Source organism: Cervus elaphus, chromosome 17, assembly GCF_910594005.1.
Source record: "Cervus elaphus chromosome 17, mCerEla1.1, whole genome shotgun sequence".
Taxonomy (NCBI): Eukaryota; Metazoa; Chordata; class Mammalia; order Artiodactyla; family Cervidae; genus Cervus; species Cervus elaphus.
The window spans coordinates 3393742-3408305 of NC_057831.1; positions in this window are offsets into that span (position 1 = coordinate 3393742).

Here is a 14564-nt window from a genome sequence, read left to right on the forward strand (position 1 = left end):
ACACGTTTAATTTATTTACATGATATTTGTTTGGATTACACAATAAATCAATGCATAAAATAATCAATTAATAAAATTAGCCTAAAAGATTTTTGAAGAAGATGGTTGGGATAATTGGCAAGCATTCCACCTGCAAGGCAGCTGAGTGAAAGAGAGCTGAACTGAGCCGTGTTTCCAAGGGAATGGGGAAGATGTATTAGTCTGGTTGGTTACCTAGACAAGATTGGATGAGTTTTTAGTCGGACAGTCTATGGTATTAGATGGGACCTGTGTGTAGGTGACTCAGACTTGCCCACACTTCAGATGCCTGGGTTGTTATAATTGTCTTCAAAGTGTACCACTACCTCTCCCCTGCTGCTGTTTCAGCCTGGACCCGTTGCTCTGCTCAGGCCTCCCAAGGGTTTCCATCTCAGAGAAAAAGCTGAGGTCTCACACCAGCCCCCGCCTTTTGGCATGACCTGTTATCTGTCTACCTCGGTAGCACCCGCTCCCTGTTCACTCTGCTCTGCCTGCACTGACTAGCCTGTCTTCACACATGCACACACTCGGGCCTCGTGGCCCTTGCACCGACTCTGCTCTGCCAGCTGTTTTTTCTCATGTACCCAAGTGGATCACCACTTCATTTCTTTCCGATTTGTAGTCAAATGACTGAACTTGTCTAGGAAAACTCTCCTGGATCCTCAACCTAAATTACATCTTTTTTTCCACCCCCAGATTATTCCTAGCTCTTCCCTATTTGATTTTACAACACTTATTTGGATCTGACATACTCCATGCTTTACTGAAGTTTCTGTACATTGTCTGTCTTTTGTACATTGTGCAGATGTAAATCGCTAATTTTTCAGTTTTGATTTCTTTCATATAATAATTCTAAACCAATTAACTTTCATAATTTTATGTAACTGAATTTATACATATGTGTGTATTTTGTTAACTACTTTTCTCTAATACCTACAATAATGCCTGGGATTTAGGAGATACACAACAATATTTGAGAAGTGAATGAACAAGTGGATTAATGTGCTGTTTATTAATCATAGCTATAATTTGCATGAAACATACAAGTTAATTTGCAATGAAAAACACACATAATGGAAACTCATTCTTTCAGATAGATTCTGGAAGCCAGAAGAAAAGATATTATTCATCACAAATTTCTGTCCTCCAACCAGGCATTTCCTTCTGTGAATCTGCTTTCTCAAAGATTGTCTTTCTTTCATCCCTAATAAAAGGAAACATTGTACCCCATGTGGTGTGATAAATGGTTGGCACTGGCGTTAGGCACAGTCCCAGTTCTGCAGCTGATACGTTGAATGTGACTCAGAAAGACTCTTGCCCACTCCGAAACTCTCAGTCCTTCACTTCTGAAATGACCAAACAAGATAAGTTAAATGATCCCAGTTAGGACAACCTTGGATTTTTTACTGTGACTTGCAGCAAGGTGGTGGCCTTGGTGGTCAAGCAGATAAGTGATGCTATATGAACTTACATTTTAAAAAGATCACAATGGCGTCTATGAAAAGATTAGCCTGTAAGGAAACTAGAGCAGTAGAAGATAAATGTGTCTAGGAAGTTACTGATATTGTCCAAGTGACAGGCGATGTAGTTAAAATTCAACAGATGGAGCTGGATCTAAGGCAACATGCTCAGTCTTAAGGAATATGTTGACACAGGGCTGACAAAACTTGTCAATATATTCAATATGAAGGAAAGAAAAGTTTCTGTTCTCAGCAACTGCCTTTTACTGACAGGATAACGACAGGAATAGTGACGACATAGTGACAGGATAACGACAGGAATAGCTCATAATTACACACACAGATCACTGGAACATAAGTTATGAATGGTGAAAACATGCTATTAATGTCAGTTGCTAGCAGGATGACATATAAGGAAAGATGAAGAAAGGCACTGTGGAAGAGAGATCACCTGGCATGGATGTTCAGGATGCAAAGATACATATTATGAAGTTGCTTCTGAGTAGACGGAGAGGAGTAGGAAGGGTAGCACTCTAAATAGAAATAAAATCGCTAGTAAAATTTTGCACTCAAGAGCTTCTGTTCCTGTTTTATTCTTCTTACAATGTCACAACAAAAACTGTAGACTTGGGGTTGGAGTGGGGGTTAAATGACAGAGGTTTGTTCCTCATCGCTTTGGAGGCTGGAAGCCCAGGATCCAGGAACCAGCAAGGTAGGTGTCATTCTGCGTCGTCTTCTCTTGACTGGTCGTAGCTGTCTTCTCACTGTGCGCACATGGCCTGCCTTTTCAGCATGCATGGAAGGAGAGAGCAAGCTTTGGTGTCTCTTCCTTTTCTATAAAGAAATCAGTTCTTTGGCGTCAGGGATCTATCCTAATGACTTCATTTAGCCTTAATCACCTATTCAAAGGCATAGTCACATGGAAGTTAGGGCTGACTTCAACACATGAATTTGGACAAAAGATACAGTTCATTCAACAGCTGTACCACGCGCTTTGTGGGATACACAGTATTCTGTAGGGTTTGAGCTTGCCTAGATACACCTCATTCATTATATTTTATAAGATGGTGCTCAGGGGCCCAGGCCACCCCACTGCACAACTCTAGTAAATGCCAATCACACTATGCTCCTAGGACAATGACGCCACTGTAACAGTAGTGTTGGCGGGTTGTAGGAACTTGGTAGTGGCCCTTGTGGAGGATGTAGGGCAACACTACAGCTGGAATACTGCTGACAGTAACTAGGATACTTCTGACAGGTTTTGGAAATATGTCATTGACCTACTCAGCTCATCTTAATAAAAGGAGATACATCCATGTGTCCTAGGGCTGCTTTTTACACAGGATGTTATAAGTATGCTACAAGTTACACAGTATGTTATAAGTTATAAATCACAGAGATTTCATAGCAGGGCATTAAAAAAAAATGTTTTCTTCTGGTCTTTGTTCCATACCTCTGTGTGTCAGGAGATAAAATCTCAAGGTCCTGATATTTTGACCATTTCTCACAATGAATTCCTATAGGACTGCTCCATCTATTCTGCCAACCTCTTCATCACATCGGTAAGCAGTCAACCTTGGAGTAATTTTTTCCAAGTGAAAGCAATAAGCCCACACACTTTGTTGTATGTCAGAAGTCCCCTGCGGCCAGATGTCTTTTACATAAAGCTGTGCTAAATCCCACTATAGCTGTCATTCTGCCAACATACTCATGTTATCTTGTGTGTATTCCCTCAAATAAACAAGAATGGGAAATCAGAGTACAATAAGATAAAATGGACAACATAGAAAGCCCCGCTAGCACACCAAAAGGCCAGGAAGCTCAGCAACAATGTGTTGGTTTTTCTTGACCTTTGTTATAGGCATCTAGAACTGGTCACATAAACCAACGTTCCCTAATGGCAACATCAAGCAGACATATAATACAGCTAGTGGAAAAGAGAGAGGCCCAATCAATCTACAGCACAGTCCATAACACAACCTATAGCACAGACTGAATGACAACAAGAACAGTAACAGTAAAAACAACAAAAATGACTTGCCGTTGTTGCAAAAATTCTGCTCCAGTTCTTTTTATTTGCAGGCTAAAATCTGTTTTTTAAGCCTAATCTTTAAAATCTCATTTGTTCCCCTCTTTTTCTTTCCTCCTTTTATTATTTTTTAATTAACAATTTTTTTTAAAATATAGTTTTTATATATATATTTTCTTTTTTCAGATTCTTTCCCCTTAAAGGTTATTATACAATGTTGAATGTAGCTCCCCGTGCTATAGAGCAGAATACCCCAGGTCACAGACCAGTGCTAGTCCGTGGCCTATTAGGAACAGGGCCGCCCAGCAGGAGGTGAGTAGCAGGCACTCAAGAGAAGCTTCATCTAGACACAAGCAATACACTTTGGGTGTCACTGTCTCCTATCATCCCCAAATGGGACCATCTAGTTATAGGAAAATAAGCTTAGGCCTCCCACTGGTGCTGCACTACGGAGAGTTGTACAATTATTTCAAAGTATATCACAATGTAATACTCATCTAAATGAAGTGCACAAAAATGTAATGCACTTGAATCATCCCTAAGACATCCCTCTGTCCATGGAAATACTGTCTTCCATGAAACTGACGCCTGGTGCCAAAAAGAATGGGGACGACTACTACAGAGTAGGTCCTCATTGGTTGTTTTATATATATGCATGTGTGCTAAATTGCTTCAGTTGTGTCTGACTTTTTGCAACCCTATGGACTGTAGCCTGCCTGGCTTCTCTGTCTGTGGGATACTTCAGGCAAGAATACTGGAATGGGTTGCCATGCCCTCCTCCAGGGGATCTTCCCGACCCAGGGATCAAACCCAGATCTCCTATGACTGCTGCATTGGCAGGCAGGTTCTTTACCACTAGCGTCACCTGGGAAGCCCATTTTATATATATAGTAGTGTGTATATTTTAAGTGAAGTAAGTCAGACAGAGAAAGACAGAAATTGTAGGGTATTATTTATATATGTAATCTAAAAATAATGATACAAATGAACTTATTTATAGAACAGAAGCAGACCCACAGACATAGAAGGCAAATTTATGGTTATTGAAGGGGAAAGGTGGGGGGGGGACATAAATTGGGAGTTTGGGATTTAAATATTTTGTTTTTAAAAAGCAATATTTTGCATTAGTTTAATTGCTCATCATTTGTATTATATTTCAGATTTATTTTCTGTAATTTTTACCCTTTAAAAAACTTTGGAATATGGTATAGAAATAATGAATACATACATAGAGTTGAAAAATGAGTAAGGAAAAGTGACTGCACTGCCTCAGAGGAGAACATACACATCACTTGTAGCCTGAAAGCTCCCGGGAGCCCAGGTCTGAGCATTAGTTTGTCTGGAGAATGACCAACCCTGAACTGTTTTTCAATCATTCCCATTTATTTTCTTCATATTTTACATCTACATATTTATTTTTAACAGGATTTTTTAGTTTGCTTAATATGTGTTTAAGTGCTATACACTTAATTTGTAAAATATATTGTTTAGTTTGGAAAATTCATATAAAAGGAAGTGTGCACTAGAGACTTCTGAGTCTTTCTTCTCTTTCTCAGTGTTCCTGAGACTCATCCATGTTGATGTGAGTAGCTTTCAATCATTTTCACTACTGTGTGATGTCACTGCATTACTTTATTACATTTGATAGGGATAGAGTAGGATAATTCAATAGTTTAGAAATCCTACTAGGAATTAATGATAGAAAGGGAATTTTAAGGGAGTGTGGGAGACTGTTGTAAGCTAATGACACTCAAGAAAATAATCCAGTAGCCTACCAACAATCCACTCTGTCTTGAAGGAAGACCAGGTGCATTCAAGCACCAGGCATGCTCAAGTCACAAATCCTGATAACAACAGAAGACAATAGAGATGAGGTCTGAATGCCGTAAGGTGAAGCCAGGGAGTTAATGGTCTTTGAAGAGTAACATTTCTAGATGTAGCCAAGACAGAAACATAGGTGAAAGTGGAAAGAAACTAGGTGAAAGGGAGCATTCTACTGAAACTTGGGATGAACTGCCATATTTTAGAGTTTATCACCACTCCTTTGTTAATATATGATTTAAATAACTCATGACTGTCCCGGTGAGACTGTGTAGAGTCAAAGGGGAAACTAATGATGTAAGCTTTGACATGCACTCAAAAATGAAGATGAAGGTGGTCTTCTCCCCTCCTTGCTTTTTCTTTGATTATAAAAATGTAACCCTGTGTGTTCTCAGGGCTGTGCTTCCTTGCTTGCCCACTATGCTAATAAGCACCCTATGCTAATAAACTCACTCTCTACCTATTGCTTTGACTCACACTGAATTTTTTTCTGCTTCAAGACAAAAGAATCTGAGCTTCAGTAAGTCCTGACACCAGGTGAGCAGTTTCAGTTAAAAGACAGTAGGCCCTAGTCCCCTCCTAAGTCAGGGTTCTTGGGTTCAAGCTCCAATCTGAGTTTTGGCTGGGTTCAAATCCCACCTGAGAAGGAGTGCAGTTTCATATTTGTTTTTTCAGGTGTCCTTAGCAAGGGGGTGCCACGGGTGAGACTGGACTCCAAGCTTTGTGGATGAGGAGTCAGAAGGGTAGTGGTGTTATCTTGGTGCTCTTCCTTTTGAGCTGGGCTGTTGACATACTACAAGTGGTGCTCAAACTGAATGACGCATAGATTGAGGGATAGGTTGAGGTCATTTAATTCTATTCCTGTTGAAACTCAAAGATTTCACCAGATGATAAGGGACCATTCCACTCTTATGTGTCCTAAAGCAGAATCCCTTCCCCAACACACAATGCCAACAGTAGTGGTCATCACAGGGAGAGGACAGCTGTGCTCAAAACAAAAGTCTCTCCTTGTCAGCAGAAACCATGGCTTGGGACCATAACAAGAAGAAAACGAAGAGAATTTGTCCTTATTTCTGAGTTCCCATTACTTAGACCCCAAGAAAACTCATAGAAATGACTGGCAACAACGTTGATGGGGAGTCATGATATTATAGGGCAAACCAACTCTTATTTGCCATTCACTAGCCTGTTCTCAAGCTGAAAACAAACAAACAAAAACAACAAAAAGCATCAGGTATCTTGGGCTTAGTCTGACTCCTCCATCAGTCCTCAAGACTGTCAACATATTGAGAAAACCTGAAATGCTGACATCAGGTTTTCAGCATTCAGCATCTCAGCGCTCCTCCCAGCATTCACGGGAGGACAGATCCAACTGAGCACACAGATACCCACCTGAGGTCTACCCCACAGGACTCCCACATGCAACAAGAAGGACTGTACATCTCTACAAATGTAAAAAGCAAGCAAAAATTATACAAGGACAATTCTTAAACATTTCCAATCAATTGAATTGCAAATGGATTTCAAGGCTTATAAATAGCTTGTGTAAGCAGCTTTTGGCAGGAAAGAGCTCCCTGCAGTGTCCCCTTTGTCTGTCACTAACCTTAAACCAGCTGCCCCCATGCTCTATTCATCTTCAGCCCAAGCACACCTTCCAAATCCTTTCATCATGCCATACTTTGCCTAAGATGTTGATGCTTCCCACAGTTCAAAGTAGTAGAAATGAAGAATAAGTAGTTAATCCATCTCAGATCTCTTCTCCAGCTTCCCCTTCATCCATCTCACACACTGTGTGAACAAGATAGTATCTAAAGAACACAAAAAGTGACAAGCCTGCACACAATGGGAGATGGCAATGACTCTAACCCTCCATATCAAAGATTAACTGAAATTACTTCTGTTTCTCTTTAAAAACTTTCATGGCCCAGCAGAATCTTTGGAGGTGTTTTCTGGGGGACACTGATGGACATTAGTCCACCTTCTCCCCCAGATTGCCAGAATTCTGATTAAAGCAGCTTTTCTTCCTACCAACATTTTTCCCTCTTGAGGGTTGATTTTTGAGTAGTGAGCAGCAGACCTGATTGGGTAACACTTGCAAAGGTGAAACACCATATTCTTATCTTGCTATATTGTGTTCTGTGATGGTACGCAGCTTGAACATGAAGGATATTAAGAGATATCTGTTTACTCCAAAAATAAACATTTCTGACTGATAATTAAAATTTCCAATGAAAATTTATCTGCAACCAAACTGAGTCCAAAAAGTGACTGAATTCCTACAATGATAATTACATATTTCTAATTAATGTTCTCAAATGTGTATACTCATTTACTGATTAAATGACAGTGGTCTCTAATGAAACCCTTCACTCTTTTTATTAAAAAGACTATTGATTGATTCAAAATTAAGCAAAACTGAGTTCTTGGTTTCCTAGGGAAATGCCAAATCCAATTATAGTTTCTAACCAAAAATAAAAGAAATTCCCCTCCCTTTTTCATGTAGTATATATGTTTGTGTTGGGTTGGGGTCAGATTCTGATTACAATCACTTTTGTAAGTTTTTGCAATTATCAGACAAAGAAGCAGCAGTATATATGAACTACCCAGAATTCCATGTGAATCAAGTGTTAGTCAAAGATGAAATTCACATTTTAACATTTCACAAACATGTAAAATTTTAAGTATTAATCAATTTTCAAGACAACTCTTTTTGCAGAATTGTTGTTCTAACATTTTCTATTAAAAATTTAGTACCCCTATTCTTCTTTGCCAGGGGCTCAACTTCAATGTCCTTCTCTGAGTCATAAAAATGTATGACAGCCTGTATTCGTTCAATCCTGAATGTCTGAGAAAAGACGAGCATTTAAAAACACGTGACAAATGAGCACATCTACCCCTTACTAAGTAGGGAAGAGGTTTTGTTTTTCTTACCTAAGATGCTGAGTGATTTTCCCAGGTCTTCCAGTCTACTCCCTCTGTCTTGCTTCTTTGCCTGCAAGCATACTTCCAGGGTGTCCTGAGGGTGATGGCTGAGTAGGGAGCTGTGAGATGCCCTCATCCTGCTGCTCACAAGCGGGCAGGCTGACATCCAGATGATTCTTGCTGGGATCTTCTGGGGCCGCACTCCTGCTCTCTGACTCTGGTGGGTCTGGTGCTGCTGGAGCTGAGATACCCGTTTGCCACGGCAGGAAACCCTTCTGTCGCCCTTTATGTGGGGTGGCCTTATTTTCAGGCTGCTGTAATGTGTCTCTCCTGGTTTCTTTCCTGCTTTGATTCCCACCCAGTAACTCTCATGCAACTGTAATTTTAATTGGACTTAGAAAGACAAAATGTAATAGAGTTTCTAAACAGGTATTCTGATTGCTTTAAAAAGGGGCTCTCTTGTCCTGGAAGAGATGAGGCAAACTGGGAGGGTGGGGAAGAGCAGGGTGAAAAGCATTTTTAGTCTACTTTTATGAAGATGCTTTCACTTATCCTAGCTGTATGTTGCATGACGGGATAATATTTGTGATTTCAGTCAAATTTCAGCATTCTGGTATTTCTCCAAGACTCTAGAAATGTTTGTCTATTAATCCATATGTATGGATTTACATTTATATCTATATATAAGTATCATTTTTAGTGTTTCTTTTGATAGGAAGCTTGAATGAAGCATCTCAGACTATTCAGAATCAACACCTTCTGCTTTTCTTCTCTTGCTCCACCCCTTATGTCAGGAGGTCCAGGCTAAGCTCTAATGAGGAGCTGATTTATCTCTCTAATGGAGAGATAAGGTCAGCTGACACATAGTACCCATACCTGGATGTGTGAGTCGGGGCCAGCTTCACAAGTGAGCCTAGTTAAGACCAGCAGATCTGTCCACTCTACCCACAGATTCATAATATATACAAAATAATTATGGTTTCAAGCCCCTTTTGTGTTGGAGAGGTTCATTATGCAGCAACTGATAACTGAAGTATAACACTAAACACTAGCTGAATATCCTTTTTATTTATCTATATTATCTGGCTCCCATGTGTCAAACCCCAGAAGACAGAGACACTGTTTGGACAACTTACTGCTGAAATACCAGTGCATACATCATGGTTTGGCATGCAGTACATACCCTATCAATATTTGATAAATAGATAAACAACATATATTTAATCTTATGGGTTCCACATTGAAACATGCTAAAATGGAAGTAGTTGCTGGGGTTGAAAAGGTCTAAATTTCAGTCTGATTTAATATCCACTAAACAGATATATGGTTTTGGGAGCAATGCACGGTCTTTCTAAGTTTTAGTTTCATAGTCTATAAAATGAGGATCTTAATACTGTAAAGGTTTATTGTGATTGTTGAATGGGATAGCACTAAATAAATGCCTATCACAGCATTTGTTTTAATAAATAACAATTGTGATGATGAGGAAGCCATAAATAGAAAAATAAAGTGGTTATATGACTTAATAATTGATGATATATGTACAAATGAAGGGTAAACCTTATCTAAAATGACTCCATTTTAGAGACTTAAAAAACTGAGCTGTCCCTCAGGAGTACAGGTGACAATACCATCTCAAAACTGTGGGGCATTTATGGGTAGCTTTCCCAATAATGACAAAGATAATTTCCCTTTTACCTGGTCCATAAAGATCATGTATTTGGGAGAAATGTCTGCCTGTGGAGGACAGCAAATCCTCATGACCCATGTGAAGGCAGTTCCATGACCTTGGAATTTTTAACATAATTCTCTACCCAACAGTGACAATGAACATAGAAAAGTGTATTTTGAAAAATGTTTTAGGGAGACTTCCTTAGCAGCCCAGTGGTTAAGACTTTGCACTTCAAATGTTGAGAGTGCCATTTCAATCCCTGGTTGGGGAACTAGGATCTCACATGCCGCAAAGTAATCACTTTGGCATAGTAGCAATACTGTTATGCAGGCTTGGAGATTAAGTGGGATAAGACATGTAAGGCATAAGAGCTTGGCAAATAGGAAATGGTTTCATTAATTTGAGTGACTTTTAAAATATCAAAGTATTATGGCATGAAGGGGGTCTTCCCAGGTAGCTCAGTGGTAACAAATCTGCCTGCCAATTCAGGAGATACAGATTCAATCCCTGGATTGGGAAGATCCCCTGGAGTAGGAAATGGCAACCTGCTCTGGTATTCTTGTCTTGAAAATTCCATGGACAGAGCCTGGTGGGCTGTAGCTCACAGGGCTGCCAAGAGTCAGGCAGAGCTGAATGACGACACACACAGCACATGATGGCATGGGACGGATGGACCATCAGAAACATCTGAGAGGAAAATGTCATTGGCAAAAGGTAATTAGATACAGAATATTTCATGACATTTAAGAAAAATGGGAACATTGATCATTTTCATGGAAGTTATCCTGAGAGTTTTAAATGTTTCTGTGTAGTATTTATGTTCATTTTCAAGTCATTTTTCTTTTCAGAAAGTAAAGCAAAGTCTTTGCATTTCGGCCTCCTGTTGTTCTGACATTTTTATGCCCAAAGATTTTGCTGCATCATTTCCTGTAGGTCACATTCAGCTGCGTCATATTTTGTGAAGCATTAGCTCTGAATTCACTTTTTGCATCCTGTGCATAGAGATATATTGTTTCTTAGGACTTCACTTAAGAAATAAAACTCTTGAATTGTTTTTCAATAGTTAGTTAAATATGCCAGATAAGTGAGGGAAAATCTAACACTTTGTAAATAAACAAGAAGGTAGTGAAAAAATACTTCTGACATTCTTTTTCACTTATATCATTCCATTTTCATTGAAAATACTTGTTTGGGGTAAAGGGAAAAGCTCGATTTTAATGTGACAACTTAGAAATAGTAAGTACAATTATTCATTAAAATAAACTCCCAGAACTTCAGATGCTTTCTTACTAAAAATCTATTTTCAAAATAAACCATAGGTGTTGATATATTTCATTGGGATTTTCTAGTGTCTTTGCAGTTCCTTAAGGTAATATCTGTGTGGCAAGTGCTGTCAAGGGTCAGGTTTTTCTCTCTACAAGTTAGCCTGCAACAGTTCCAAAGATGCTGTGGAAGACACAGATGCCTGTCCCAAAAAGAAAGGAATGTCCGTTACTCATGACAAAGGCAATAGCCAGAATATCAACATTTTTGTTGGCTACCCAAGTGCTGATACCCATGAAACAACGGTGAGGGGACCAGGAGTTGGCTGAACACTCAGCAGGTTGCATCATAGAAGGAGTCCTGAGTTTGGAGAACCCAAATCATTTACAATGGGCTCTAAGCAAACTTGCCCTTGATTTTGGAGGGAGATAGACATCTCTTAGAGGATAGTCTGGAATAAATGTTGTAACATCTCTGCTTTCAAGACATGCAGAAATGTGGTAGATCCTCAGAGGATTGTCTGTAAATGCTGTGATGCCACTATCTTCTCTCCTCACTCTCTTATTCAACTATTAAGTTAGGGACTTCCCTGCTGGTCCAGTGGTGAAGACTCTGTGTTCCAATGCACAAGTGAGTATTTGATCCCTGGTGGGGAATTAAGATCCCACATGCCTTGCAACCAAAAAACCAAACAGAAAACAGAAGCAATATTGTAACAAATTCAATAAAGACTTTAAAATGGTCTACATTAAAAAAAAAAAAAAAAACTTTAAAAAGCTAAAACTTATTGAGAAAGTGTTAGTCTCTCAGTTGTGTCTGACTCTTTTTGACCCCATGGATGGTAGACCTACCAGGCTCCTCTGTCCATGGGATTCTCCAGGCAAGAATACTGGAGTGGGTTGCCATGCCCTTCTCCAGGGGATGTTCCTGACCCAGGGATTGAACCCAGGTCTTCTGCATTGCAGGCAATTCTTTACTGTTTGAGTTACCTGGGAATCCATACTACATAATATTATATATATTTATATATAAGATATGATATAATAAAATATTTTTATATATTTTAAATATTTATTTATTTGACGGTATTGGGTCTTACCTGCAGCACAGGGCATCTTCACTGTGGCATGCAAGATCTTTTCACTGTGGCATGAGGACCTCTTTCTTTACTTGTGGCATGCAGGCTCCAGAGGGCACAGGCTTAGCTGCCTCATGGCATGTGGCATCTTAGTTCCACAACCAGGGATTGAACCTGTGTCCTCTGCATTGGAAGGTGAAGTCTCAATCACTGGCATACCAGGAAGTCCTGATATTTAATATTTTTAAGCCTCCATAACTTTTATCAATAATTAAAAATTTATACTAAATGTTCTTGAGGTATATAAAATTTCTATTACCTTCCAATACTCAATAAATGTTCATTTATTCAACAGAAATGTGTAAAGCACAAGCTAAGTGCTAGGCATTGAGTATCCAGAGCTGAAGAATGCAGTTTCCACTGTCACAGGACATAGACTCTATTTTGAAAAACATGTAATAAAGAAACACATATTCATTTTCAGGATATGTTACACTTGTTTATTATAAAAATATTTTTATTTTTGAAAAATAACACACATCTAAAATAAAACAATATGTACAATTTCATAAACTAGTATAGAACAAACATCTGGACACCTGAGCAAAGATACTATGCCTTTCTTTATAATTGTTAAAGTTGTATTGTCTCCTTTTTCCTCAAAAGTTACCACTAGCATAACATTTATTATTCATAGTTTCTTTGCTTTTCTTTGTCCTTTTAACACTTACATTTACCTTGCTATGGGGCTTCCCAGTTGGCTAAGATGGTAGAGTGTCTGCCTGCAATGCAGGAGACCCAGGTTCCATCCCTGGGTGGGGAAGATACCTTGGAGGAAGGCAAAGAAACCCACTCCAATATTCTTGCCTGGAGAATCCCATGGACTGAGCAGCCTGGTGGGCGACAGTCCATGGGGTCCAAAGAGTCAAAAACAACAGAGCGACTAACACTTCCACTTTCTGCCAATTCTTGAAATACACATAAAGGGGAATTACACAGTATGCATTTTTTCTTATAGCTTTTTTCATTTAACTTTGTTTCTAAGATTAGTCCATGTTGCTGAATGTAGCTGCAGTTTCTTCATTTCCATTGCTTCATGGTTTTCTGGTATGAAAACATACCACATTCATGTATAAGAACAAAGAACATGTATTTATTCTTTTTTGCAATTATGATTTTTGATATTACTTACAGTTTCTGGCCATGATGAAAAATTCTGATTTGAATACTCTATTTTCTACATTTAACCTGTTAGTTTTCCCTACACTGGACTCAGAGATACATTATGTGGTTCAGTGGTTGGTATATCTGTAAGTGATAGCACTTCACACAGAATGGAATGGCCTGGGGCTGCTGCTGCTGCTGCTAAGTCACTTCAGTCGTGTCCAACTCTGTGCGACCCACAGACGGCAGCCCACCAGGTTCCTCTGTCCCTGGGATTCTCCAGGCAAGAATACTGGAGTGGGTTGCCATGCCCTTCTCCAATGCATGAAAGTGAAAAGTGAAAGCGAAATCACTCATTCGTTCCCAACTCTTAGCGACCCCATTGACTGCAGCCTACCAGACTCCTCCGTCCATGGGATTTTCCAGGCAAGAGTACTCGAGTGGGTTGCCATTGCCTTCTTCAGGAATAGCCATATAGCCCTATGAAAAGCATTGAATTAGGACCAAAAAAAAATTAATTTGTTGGACAAATTAATTGAATTTGGTGGTAGGAAAGTGGAATTTTGAAGGAAAATTGAAACTTAAGCCAAGAGTAATTTTCTTCACAATTAGAGAAGGGAAAGGGAATTTCAGTGGAAAGCATTAAAAAAACAACTTGCTCTATGGCATTCTATTACCATTTCCTTTCATTCCAAACTCTAGGGACAAAATTAAAAGTCCTTGCTTGTACACTGAGAGGAAAGATCATAAAGATTGCTAGCACTTGAGACTGAGAACATATTAGAGATATGAGCTCTTCACAGGGAGAAGGTAAACCATTAGATTACACTGATCAATAACTTTTGCCCTCTATATTTAAGCTTAAATTTCACTGGTCTTCAGTATTGTCCAATTTATTAAGCTCTTTGTTATACACAAAAATATTTTTAAATTTCTAAACTTAGCAAAATATATGTGTGGATGCTCAATTGCTTTAGTCGTGTCCAAGCCTTTGCAATCTTATGGATGATAGCCTGCCAAGCCCCTCTGTCTAAGATATTCTCGGCAAGAACACTGGAGTGTATCGCCCTGCCTTCCTCCAGGGGGTCTTCCCCACCCAGGAATCAAACCCATGTCTCCTGTGTCTCTTGCATTGCG